Source organism: Symphalangus syndactylus, chromosome 7, assembly GCF_028878055.3.
Source record: "Symphalangus syndactylus isolate Jambi chromosome 7, NHGRI_mSymSyn1-v2.1_pri, whole genome shotgun sequence".
Classification (NCBI taxonomy): Eukaryota; Metazoa; Chordata; class Mammalia; order Primates; family Hylobatidae; genus Symphalangus; species Symphalangus syndactylus.
Genome location: NC_072429.2, coordinates 114,783,861 through 114,795,837, shown reverse-complemented (window position 1 = coordinate 114,795,837; position 11,977 = coordinate 114,783,861). Strand labels below are relative to the sequence as shown.

General features: G+C 40.8%; 1 pseudogene; it reads left to right on the top strand.

Annotated features, from left to right (window-relative positions):
• Positions 1–334: 334 nt before the first annotated feature.
• Positions 335–7,182, top strand: LOC129485775 (uncharacterized; annotated as a pseudogene).
• Positions 7,183–11,977: the final 4,795 nt, after the last annotated feature.

Below are 11,977 nucleotides of genomic sequence, written 5' to 3'. Positions count from 1 at the left end.
GTTCCTAGAAGTGAAATTGATAGGAAGCTTGCTGCATTCCTACTTAAATTATACAAACAGGAAGCTTCTAGATTGAATGGACAAAAGCCTAATTTGAATTATAAAAACAGAATCATGGCCCCTCAATCAATTTCCAGACTTGAGTCAGTTTACAGACCCAGAACCCTTTGAATGAAGGGGAGGCTGGGTCCCCTTAAGGAAGGACCCTACTATACTACCAACAATTTATGCAGTGAATCTTTCTCCCATCCTTCACCAAGGAGATCTCCATCCTTTTATCAGGGTAACTGTGCATTGGGGAAAGGGAAATGATCAGACATTTTGGGAACTACTGGACACTGGCTCTTAGCTGATGTTGATTCCAGGGGACCCAAAATGTCACTGTGGTCCCCCAGTTAAACTAGGGGCTTATGGCGGTCAGGTAATTAATGGAGTTTTAGCTTAGGTCTGACTTACAGTGGGTCCAGTGGGTCCCCAGGCTCATCCTGTGGTCATTTCCCCAGTGCCAGAATGTATAATTGGCATAGACATACTTAGCAGCTGGCAGAACCCCCACATTGGCTCCCTGACTGATAGGGTGAGGGCTACTATGGTGGGAAAGGCCAAATGGAAGCCATTAGAGCTGCCTCTACCTAAAATATAGTAAATCAAAAACAATATTACATCCTTAGAGGGATTCCAGAGATTAGTGCCATGATCAATGACTTGAAAGATGCAGGGGTGGTGATTCCCACCACATCCCCATTCAACTCTCCCATTTGTCCTGTGCAGAAGACAAACGGATCTTGGAGAACCAGTGGATTATCTGCTGTGCCAGATGTGGTTTCATTGCTTGAGCAAAGTAACACATCTCCTGGTACCTAGTATGTCACCAAGTGACTTGGCACCTGACTTTTTCTCCATTCCTGTCCATAAAGCCCACCAGAAGCAATTTGCATTCAGCTGGCCAGGCCAGCAATATACCTTTACTGTCCAACCTCAGGGGTATATCAACTCTCTGGCTTTGTGTCATAATCTTATTCAGGGAGACCTTGATCACTTTTGGCTTCCACAAGATATCACACTGGTTCATTACATTGATGACATTATGCTGATTGGATCCAGTGAGCAAGAAGTAGCAAACACACTGGACTTATTGGTGAGACATTTGCATGCCAGAGGATGGGAAATCAATCCAATTAAAATTCGGGGAACTTCTACCTCAGTAAAATTTCTAGGGGTCCAGTGGTGTGGGGCCTGTTGAGATATTTCTTCTAAGGTAAAGGATAAGTTGCTGCATTTGGCCCCTCCTACAACCAAGAAAGAGGCACAATGCCTAGTGGGTCTGTTTGGATTTTGGAGGCAACACATTCCTCATTTACTGAGTGACCTGAAAGGCTGCCAGTTTTAAGTGGGGTTCAGAATAGGAGAAGGCTATGCAACAGGTCCAGGCTGCTGTACAAGCTGCTCTGCCACTTGGGCCACATGACCCAGCAGATCCAATGGTGCTTGAGGTGTCAGTGGCAGATAGGGATGCAGGTACCCATAAGTGAATCAGAGGCCTCTAGGATTTTGGAGCAAGGCCCTGCCATCTTCTGCAAATAACTACTCTTTTTTTGAGAGACAGCTCTTGGCCTGTTACTGGGCTTTGGTGGAAATTGAACATTTGACTATGGGTCATCAAGTCACCATGCAACCTGAACTGCCTGTCATAAACTGGGTGCTTTCTGACCCATCTAGCCATAAAGTGGGTCATGCACAGCAGCATTCCATCATCAGATGGAAGTGGTGTGTACATGATTGGACTGAAGGCACGAGTAAGTTACATGAGGAAGTGGCTCAATTCCCCATGGTCTCCACTCCTTCTCTCCCCCAGCCTGCACCGATGGCCTCATGGGAAGTTCCCTATGATCAGTTGACAGAGGAAGAGAAGTCTAGGGCCTGGTTCACCATGGTTCTGCACAATATGCAGGCGCCGTCCGAAAGTGGACAGCTGTAGCACTACAGCCCCTTTCTGGGACATCCCTGAAGGACAGCGGTGAAGAGAAATCTTCCCAGTGGACAGAATTTTGAGCAGTGCATCTGGTTGTACACTTTACATTGAAGGAGAAATGGTCAGATGTGCGATTATATACTGACTCATGGGCTGTAGCCAATGGTTTGGCTGGATGGTCAGGGACTTGGAAGAAGCATGACTGGAAAATTGGTGACAAAGAAATCTGGGGAAGACGTATGTTGGATGGACCTCTCTGAGTGGTCAAAAAATGTGAAGATATTTGTATCCCATGTGAATGCTCACCAACAGGTGACCTCAGCAGAGGAACAGTTTAATAATCAAGTGGATAGGATGACCCATTCTGTGGACACTACTCAGCCTCTTTCCCCAGCTATCCCTGTCATTTCCCAATGGGCCCCTGAACAAAGGGGCCATGGTGGCAGGGATGGAGATTATGCTTGGGCTCAACAATATGGACTTCCACTCACCAAGGCTGACCTGGGTATGGCCATTGCTGAGTGCCTAATTTGCCAGCAGCAGAGGCCAACACTGGACCCTCAATATGGCACCATTTCTCAGGGTGATCAGCCAGCTACCTAGTGGCAGGTTGATTATATTGGACCTTTTCCATCATGGAAAGGGCAGAGGTTTGTCCTCACTGTAATAGGTACTTACTCCGGATATGGGTTTGCCTATCCTGCACACAATACTTCTGCCAAGACCACTGTCAATGGACCCATGGAGTGCCTTATCCACCATCATGGTATTCCACACAGCATTGCCTCTGACCAAGGCACTCACTTTACAGCTAAAGAAGTGTGGCAGTGAGTGGGCTCATGCTCATGGAATTCACTAGTCTTACCATGTTCCCCATCATCCTGAAGCAGCTGGATTGATAGAAAGGTGGAATGGCCTTTTGAAGTCACAATTACAATGCCAACTAGGTGACAATACTTTGCAGGGCTGGGGCAAAGTTCTCCAGAAGGCCGTGTATGCTCTGAATCAGCGTCCAATATATGGTACTACTTCTTCCATAGCCAGGATTCACGGGTCCAGGAATCGAGGGGTAGAAGTGAAAGTGGCACCACTCACCATCGCCCCTAGTGATCCATTAGCATACTTGCTTCCTGTTCCTGAGACATTACATTCTGCTGGCCTAGAGGTCTTAGTTCCAGAGGGAGGAATGCTGCCACCAGGAGACATAACAATGATTCCATTAAACTGGAAGTTAAGATTGCCACCTTGACACTTTGGGCTGCTCCTACCTTTAAGCTAAGAAGGGAGTTACAGTGTTGACTGGGGTGATTGACCCGGTCTAGCAGATGAAATCAGTCTACTACTCCACAACAGAGGTAAGGAAGAGAATGCATGGAGATCTAATGGGGCATCTCTTAGTATTAACATGCCCTGTGATTAAGGTCCATAGAACACTACAACAGCCCAATCCAGGCAGGACTACAAATGACCCAGACCCTTCAGGAATGAACATTTGGGTCCCCCCACTAGGAAAAATCCACGACCTGCTGAAGTGCTTGCTGAAGGCAAAGGAGACACAGAATGGGTAGTAGAAGAAGGTAGTGATCAATACCAGCTATGACCATGTGACCAGCTGCAGAAACGAGGACTGTAATTGCCATGAGTATTTCCTCCTTTTTAAAAAAAATGTTTGTGCGTGTATATGCTTGTACTGAGAAAATATCTTCATTTTATTTCCTTTCTCCTTTATCATGTGACATAATATTTATTGCCTTCATATCGGCATTTAAGTATTGTTAACTTCATGTAATATTATTTGGGTTGGGGATTAGTGCATTTCTAGTTGTATGCAGGATAGTTGCATTATGTTAGGCATAATTATGACCTTATTGTCTTTATTTGAAAATGATGTATAATCTCAGGAGATATATATGGGTTCAAGTTGACAAGGAGTGTATGTGTGTTGGTTAATACTGAGTGTCAACTTCATTGGATTGAAGGATACAAAGTATTGATCCTGGGTGGGTCTGTGAGGGTGATTCCAAAAGAGATTAACATTTGAATCAGTGGGCTGGGGAAGGCAGATACACCCTTAATCTGGTGGGCACAATCTAATCAGCTGCCAGCAAATATAAAGCAGGCATAAAAACATGAAAAGGAGAGACTGGCCTAGCATCCCAGCCTACATCTTTCTCCAGTGCTGGATGCTTCCTGTCCTTGAACATTGGACTCCAAGTTCTTCAGTTTTGGGACTCAGGCTGGCTCTCCTTGCTCCCCAGCTTGCAGACAGCTTATTGTGGGACCTTGTGATTGTGTGAGTTAATACTGAATAAGCTCCCATTATATATATGGATAGTTCTGTCCCATGTAGTTCTTAATTCTATCCTTCTAAGAGAATCCTGACTAATACAGTGATCAACTTTGAGTTAGAGACCTTATTCTTTTTTTCATGTTTAGTCTCTGTATACCTTTTGATTGTTTTCTTGCTTTGCTTTCTAACTCCACACACCCAGTGCAATCTAGTTGCCTATGACATCCAATATGTAGTTTGTCATTATCCTCCTGTCCACTTTTACTGTCTTAATTTATTTTTATCTCCAGTTTATTCTACCAATCAAATGCATGCAAAGCTATGTAATGCATCTCCCTAAGAATACCTCTTTCTTGTTGCCTCTCCCTTTCTCGGGGACTTTTAGTAACGGTTTCAACTTTAAACCCTTCAGCCAGATTGCTCTATAGACTTACTTGCATGCTCTATTTTCTTACATAATATTAGTCTTAGCACTAATATTTACAGAAATGACTTTTGAATCTTTTTATTCTGTTAGGTACTGGGCTAAATACTTCAGCTACATTTTCTAATTTAATCCTTGCTACAACCAGATAGTAGATATTATGTCCATTTTTCATGCCAGAAAACTGAAATTCAGTTGCATTTGAATAGCTCACACAAGGCTAACAGTCATAGACACAGATTTATACCGAGGGCTTAACTAAAAACTGTGTTCTTTTTTTTTTTTCTTTTGCCACAAGGGTTTACATTTTTAGCTAACACTTTATAGTTCCTCCCACAGACCTTTGTCTTTGACCAAATGATTCTATTAAATTTCCTAAAGTATGCCTTAAAGTCTTTCATCAACTTTCTTTTTTTTTTTTCACATCATTGTGCCTAGAATGCCATTTCTCCTGCCCAGTGAATTGTCATCTATTTTTCAAAGCCCATCACAAACCCTACTTCCTTTTCAAAAATTTAATCTCACTATCCACCTATCATAGAAGTGGTTATATCCGATCCAAATTCCTACATATATTAATACTATTCAATTTGTTAATTAGTTTTCTACTGCCCTATGTCAGACTTACTTGGCCCTATGGTAGTATTGATACTTTTTTGTTTGAATTTATTTTTTGCATGCTCTTATGTTGTAGTATTTCTCCAACCATATTGTCAGTAGCTTTGTCTTTCTACAGTTTCTTGCACATAGTAAGAGATAGATAAATATTTGCTGATTTGATTATTTAAGAAATTCAGTTAGATTGGTTGTCAAAACTGGTTGTTCTGACTGTACTGATTAAGTCAGCCATGGTGAGGAAGTTGGTTGTTTATACAAACAATGCCATGGCTATATTGTGATTTTAGATGCAATTTAAACATTCATCTAACAGAAAAAAAATATATTGAGTAATAAAATTGGGGGCATAAAGATTAATTCTAAAATTCAAATGTTATGATAATATCATGTTTGTTACAAGTTGTTAAAAGAAAAACTTAGACAAATTAAATATAGCAAAGTTTAATTGAGTAAAGAACGATTCTTGAATGGGGCAGCCTCCCAAGCGAGAGTCAGCTCAGAGAAACTCCAGCACAGGCATGTTGTAGAAGATTTATGGACAGAAAAAGTGACATACAGAAAATGGAATTGAGGGACTGAAACAGTCAAATTGGTTAGAACTTGGCATTTGCCTGATTTGAACATGGTTTGAACAGTTGGCTGCCTTTCATTGGCTGAAACTTGGTGATTGGCACAAGTGCGAGTTAATCTGTTTACAAATCCAGTGAGATCTCAGTTTGCCATTTATAAAGAAACCTTTAGGGCAAATTTAAAATATGTAAGGAGCCAACTTTAGGTTAAATGTGGTTAAACAAAATCAATAAGTATACATATATAAAGGTTTCAAAAAATCTGTGAAGATAAAAATCAACAAATATTAGACAATAATTGGTAGATCAAAGAGTAATTATCTCTGCATTGCTCTTGGACTGTTTTTAATATGTGATTTACATTAAATCCAAATTGCAAGACACAAGATGACACCTTTCCCCACTTCATCCCCAACACACTCAGCTATTAAATCTCTATCTCACTCTCAATTAAAATCATGGAACATTATTATTGGAAGATTCCATATAGACTCTGAGTCCAATCTCTTGCTCATTGGAGAAAATGTCTAGGAAGCATCCTTGCCATGCTGTGATTCTGTCATTCTGTCATTCAACTTTTCGCTGAACACCTCTGGGAACAGGCAACTCTGTGCTAAGTTAGCCCTGACAATTGTTAGGCATTTGTCATTGTTAAACCAGCTCTTTCTGAAAATAAGCCTCGGTCATCCTCTCTATAACATTTCCCCATTTTTTTATTCTAAATTATTTCATAATATATTAGCTAAAATCAAACCTCAATTTTTCCCAATACAGTTCCTTTAATTATTTGAAGAAAACTCCCCTGCCTCTTCCTAATATCTCTACTCCAGATCCCTTTCCCTAGCCCAGGAAAAAAATCTCTAGTTCTTTGAGCCAGCAGTCCTTTGACTTAGTCTCCAGATGTCTCACTATCCTGGCCTTTCTCATTTGGATATTCTCCTCATCCTGAGACTACAATAAGCCAGATGTGGCCTGAGGAGGGCAGAAACCCTGAAACCATAACTTCTCTTGCATTAGAAATGTTATTTCTGTCGTTGCAGCCTAAGTTTGCATTAGCTTTTACAACAGTAGCATTATACTCATGGGTTCTGCTGAACTTGTGGTCTAAAGCCCCAGGTCTTTTTTTTTCCCCTAGGAAGCACATTCAAGCCATGTATCTCTCATCCGTCCTTATGTAATTAATTTTATTTTGAAGCTGTGCAAGGCTTTTCCTTTATGCTTTTGTGCTTTTTATCGTGTTGGACTCCAGAAGTGCATGATGGGACAAACGAGAGAAAACCACAAGATTCTTGGCTGCTCTGAATGCTGAGAATCTGGGATGGCTTTGGTGAATTACAATAGGAGTTCTACTCAATAAACCCAAAACCCTATGGATATTAAAAACATAAAAACAAGCAAACTGAAAAAAACTCCAAAAGCCACTTGCTGGTGAGAATTGCATTTTACCTTCCTTAATACTAAAATTGGAAGATGAGGAGGGAAAATACCTAAATCCTTGGTAGTTGAGGCCTCCGACTAGGACAGTTTTTCAGTCTTCTGAAAGTTTTTGCCTTCATTCCAACCTTTCAGTTAGTAGGGGACCTAGTAGATGGGAACATATTTAAAATATGCAGAGTTTTTTCTGGGTTTCTCCTTCCCTGAGCCAATTATCACTTGTTCAACAGCTTTCCCTTTCCTCCATTAGCACATAAGTTATCTTTTGCCTCCAAACCGTCTGGAACTCAAATGACTTTCAACTACTTGAACTCTCAAAGCACTTGTTGTTTCCCAGAAACAATTCTCTTCCCACTGGGGAAAATAGTGGGGAGCAGGGGAGACAAAACACGTCTCCATTCTGAAAGACCGGGCCAGATCATTGATAAAAGCAGCCTTTTTCTTAACAATTATGTGGCGCTTCATACCCACAGCGTCTTATCTTTCCCTCCGTTTCTCTTTCTTCTGTTGATGACTTTTTAGATTTGCTTTTTCTTTGGGGACTGCAGCAGATGCTGTTGGTATCTGTATTTGTTTGCTAGGATTGCCATAACAAATGCTACAGACTAGGTGGCGGAAGCAACAGAAATTTGTTTTCTCATCATTCTGCAGGCTAGAAATCCAAAATCAATGTGTCAACAGGGTTGGTTTCTTCTGAGGCTTTTCTCCTTGGCTTGTGTATTAGTTCGTTTTCACGCTGCTGATGAAGACCTACCTGAGACTGGGTAATTTTTAAAGAAAAAGAGGTTTAATGTACTCAGTACCACGTGGCTGAGGAGGCCTCACAATCATGGCAGAAGGTGAGGAAAGAATGTGCCTACATCTTACATGGCAGCAGGCAAGAAAGATTGAAAACCAAGTGAAAGAGGAAACCCCTTATAAAACCATCAGGTTTGTAATCCCAGCACTTTGGGAGGCTGAGGTGGGCAGATCACCTGAGGTCGGGAGTTCAAGACCAACCTGACAACATGGGGAAACCCTGTCTCCACTAAAAATACAATTAGCCAGTGTGGTGGCACATGCCTGTAATCCCAGCTACTCGGGAGGCTGAGGCAGGAGAATCGCTTGAACCTGGGAGGCAGAGGTTGCAGTGAGCTGAGATTGCTCCACTGTACTCCAGCCTGGGCAACAGAGCGAGACTCCATCTCAAAACAAAAACAAAACCATCAGATCTCGTGAGACTTACTACCATGAGAACGGTATGGGAGAAACTACCCCATGATTCAATTATCTCCCACTGTGTCTCTCCCACAACACAAGGGAATTATGGGAGCTACAATTCAAGACAAGATTTGGGTGGGGACACAGCCAAACCATCTAGTCTTGTAGATAGCCACCTTCTCCCTCTATCTTCACATGGTTGTCCCTAGGTGTTTGTCTATGTCCTAATTTCCCTTCATGTAAGGACATCAATCATAATGAATTAAGGCTCACCTTAATGACTTTATTTTACCTTGATTATTGCTTTGAAGACCATATCTCCAAATACAGTCACATTCTGAGGGATTGGAGATTAGAATTCCAACATATGAACCTTGTAGGGGACACAATTCAGTGCATAACAGTACTCCCAACCAGATTCACTTCTCTGGACTTAGGCACTATTTCCTAGCTTCTTTAAGCTTCAGCTTCTGCTGCTAACTGATCACAGCTTCTTCCAGCATCCTTCTCTGAAGAATGCACTTGGTTGACAGGAGCTGCCTAGCATAGAAATGTCAGGAAAGTTGAGAATGCCTCTCTCAGCTCTGCCACAGTCAATTTTGTCAGATGGTGGGGAGAAGGGAGGTTGCAGGCGGTGCAGTAACTTTTGTAGTAGAATTCCTGCTCCAAAGTGCCCCCTGGGATCAGAATGAGGCTAGACTTCTCCTGTAACCATCTCTGCCTTTTTTTTTTTTTTTTTCTGAGATGGAGTCTCACTCTGTCACCTAGGCTGGAGTGCAGTGGTGCGATCTCGGCTCACTGCAACCTCCGCCCTCCTGGGTTCAAGTGATTCTCCTGCCTCAGCCTCCTGAGTAGCTGGGATTACAGGCGGCTGCCACCGTGCCTGGCTAATTTTTCTATTTTTAGTAGAGACGGGGTTTCACCATGTTGATGGTCTTGATTTCTTGACCTCATGATCCACCTGCCTTGGCCTCCTAAGGTGCTGGGATTACAGGCATGAGCCACCGCGCCCAGCCTCTGCCTATCTTTAATCTCATGTCTATCCAGATTTTTTTCATTATCTTGCAGGTTCTCCTGAGAACACTTCCATTTTACATTATTTGCATACAAATCTCCATTGCAGGCTCTGCTTCTTGGGAAAACAAAGGCAGACTCCTGCTTTAGTACTGTAGCACTTGTTTAAAAATTAAGCACTGCAAAAGAGCATTCAATTTAATTCAGCAAACATTTACTAAGGATGATCTGCAAGGCTGAATTTCTTCATTAGATGAGAAGCTTCTTGAGGGCAGGGATGAGGTATAATTGGCTCTTTTTCTCTAGTGGCTAGCACAGTGCCAATCTCAATATATATATTTATTGAACAATGTTCTGTTGTGGAGGCATTATGATGAACATGATGCAGCCTCAACAGCAAATAAGTTTACAATTTTCTTGGGAAAAACAAACGTGCTCCAACTCATAACAAATCAAACTTGAATCTGGAAAGTGCATAAAAAGCAATATGCAAAGTGCTATGGTGGCATGGAGGATCAAAAGCATACTTTCAATTAGAGGAAGATTTCATGAATCTGAATGAAATATACATGTGATCTTAATAGAGAAGAGAAAATAATATCGCTAGCAGCTATTAAATGACTGCTACATGCTAGACACTGCATAAATTTCTTTATAAGTATTATGTTATTTAATATTTGTGGAATATCTATGGTATAGAGATTATTATTAGCTCTATCCTACAAAAATATGTCTTGAGACATTAAGTAATGTCTCCTAGCTGGGAAGTAGTGGAGCAAAATTTAAACACATTCCTTTGGGGAAGGATATTGCAGGAAGGAACAATATGAACACAGATAGAGATTCAGAAAAGAAGTTTACCAATATGAGCTCGTGTGGATGTGATAGGTAAAAAGCCTGAAAAGAGAAATTGGGACCAGGTTATGAGAGACTTGGAATACTATGCTAAAAAATTGGACTTTATTTTATAAACCATGGGGAGCATCCAGAAGATATTTAATTGGAAAGTTGGCTGATAATATTTATGTCTTAAGAAAATTACTCCAAAAGAAGGAGAGAAAATGAACAAGTACTTCAGCTTGTTCAAAGGAATATGGGTAAATCAATACATTTAAATGTATGTACATTCCTTACGAACTCTTTTCTACCTAGATTTTACTGTGACTGACCCAATATATCTTACATTTATAAGTGATTTTTTTAGGAGACTTGATTTCCCATAACTTTAATATTGTGACACTCCTTATTTGACTTTACTATCTGTGCTACTTTTTCTCTGCCCTCTTTGAAACTTTACATATTCATTTATTTTGGTAAATAGTATAAACCTCTCTTCAAAAATGGCAAATGAGGAGGATGTTTCATGACACCAAGCAAAACATCTCACAGATTCTCTTCCCCTATATCCCTGGAAAGCTCATTCTAAGTATCCTGGCAATTATCTCTAGTTTCTCATTTTATCCTTGCCAAACTGCCCCAAATCTCTACACACTCTGTTTCTCATTCCTTTCCTCCCACCTTTCAACCTTTTCAATCTAGTGTTTTCAGAGCCAGTGGCTCTCCAGCACTTCTAAAGCAGAAAAAACCTAATCTTTCTTGGCTCTTTCTGTTTTTCTCCCCATTTGTTATCTAAAAATCGAGGAGAAATCTTGAGGATAAAGAAGACAACAATTTATCATCTTTGTTTCTCTCTCTCTTTTTCTCTCTAATTTATGTGTACTTATTTTGCAATAACTATTGAACTATTTGCAGCCCACCACTCCTTTTCAGTTAAATGGGTCCTGGCAATTGGAGAGACCTGCTTTTGCACTGGGGCGCATTTGCTGTTGAGCTTCACATGATCAAGGGATGAAAGTCTGAACAAGACAGTAACCATTTGTTTTTTATTTTTATTTTACTCCTTGTAAAGGCTGCTCCATAGATGCAGTCACTTAGGACCACCACATTCTTGAATTGCTTGTTTTAGAAATTAAAGGTTACTGTTAATTCAAAAGGAACTAAAAAAATCCCAAAGTTTAATGACTGCCATTAGTACCTCAAAAGGAAGATTCTGCTTTCTTTTTCCATGTATGGGGATGGTTTACTGCATCTCCGATGGTCATCAGATTGTCAACGACCATGGTAAAACTTCCAGTTTTCCAGCTGGGAAGGCTTAAAGAAATTGTGATAAGGCAGCCGCCCCTCATATTTCTGTGAAGGGCAGGCATAAAGGAATGTTTTTATTCAGTTTCTGTGCCTTGCATTGTTTAGCCAGCCACCTGATGTTTCTGTCATGTTGCAAATCTGGAAAATTACTATTTGCTGAAATTTTTCACTGCTTCAATTTATGCAGAGACATAAGACAGTTTCCTGAGTCTGGAGTATTTCTGATTACAAGAAAGAGAATCTTACTATGTTTGATTTTAAGTCCATTCAGTCACATTTTTAAACTGCCATTTTTTTTTTAAAGTTTTGTC